Source organism: Aplysia californica, unplaced genomic scaffold, assembly GCF_000002075.1.
Source record: "Aplysia californica isolate F4 #8 unplaced genomic scaffold, AplCal3.0 scaffold00045, whole genome shotgun sequence".
In the NCBI taxonomy this organism is placed as follows: domain Eukaryota; kingdom Metazoa; phylum Mollusca; class Gastropoda; order Aplysiida; family Aplysiidae; genus Aplysia; species Aplysia californica.
The window spans coordinates 90904-92096 of record NW_004797315.1 but is presented as its reverse complement, the minus strand read 5'-3'; positions in this window follow the sequence as shown (position 1 = coordinate 92096).

Sequence of the window (1193 nt, the reverse complement as noted above, 5' to 3'; positions counted from 1 at the left end):
GAGGGCATCACTTGGAGGCCCTGTTCTTTTCTTCTCCTGTGTTGTTTCTGTCGGTCTTTGTTCAGTCAATAAATTAATGTCCGTTATTGTGTCGATGTGCTTCTCTTTTCTCTAACAAACCCACATTACATTTGATCATACCCTGTGCTTTTGCATACTCACAGATTTTAGGCACATTGTGACCTTAGAGCTGCAAGGTTCTATCTCCTTCTGTTTTTGGTGGTGGAATCTTGTAGATCTGCGGAGATCTGTGGATCAAAGCCAGGTTTTTGAAATGTTCTGGTCATGTCTTAGGATCGTTGTTTTGAAATATTCCCTTTTTGTTACTTGCTCACATTTACATGAACTATGTACATTGTAGTACGTGATATTATTGCTGCCTTTGGGCATAGATTTGTATACACCTAGATCGCACACTGTCATGGACACCACTCTTTGCTCTCTGTTTTTTAAAAAAATGGAAAAGAAAAAACAAAACGATGAGTGTGAAGCGTGCACAACATGGGCCGCACCATTACACCCAAATGGAGGGCAAAATGTCACTCTCGATGTGGTCGAGTGCGCATGACATACCTACTTCCCACTTTCTCTTTCATTCTGGCTCAAATTGAGTCAAGTTATGCGCTCCACGATGAACCGGAACTACGTCAGAAGTGCGCAGTCTAGGAAAACAAGTCTATACCTTTGGGTGACGCCAAAGTGTGGAGAATCTTTGGTGACGCTGTAGTGCGCGATGTATTATTGTCGCCTGTGGGTGATAGTTGTTGACGTGTGTTACCTCTTGTGGTGTGGTGAATGTTTGTTTGTGAGTCTGTGTCTGAGCATAATGTACGACATGTAGCTAAGCAAGCCTGATACATGATGCCATTGGACGCGTGATAACATTATTATGTTGGCACAGGAGGAAACAAAATAATGTTGTGACATTTGAGCTATCACATATTATAATAGATGTGTATCTCTTCAGAATCCTAGTCAACAACCATGTTTCTATTTTCTTTCATCGTTCAAAGTATGATGCAGTGTCCCATTCAGCTATTAAATAGAGCGACATTCTAGATCATGGTATTTATTGGTGGTTTGTTAGAAATTGTAGGCGTCACAGAACGGAAATTATATCTGGTTACAAACTGCTCGTTATGAAACATTTACGACCCTGGCCCTATCAATCATTGCTCTGTCGGGTGGGGGGG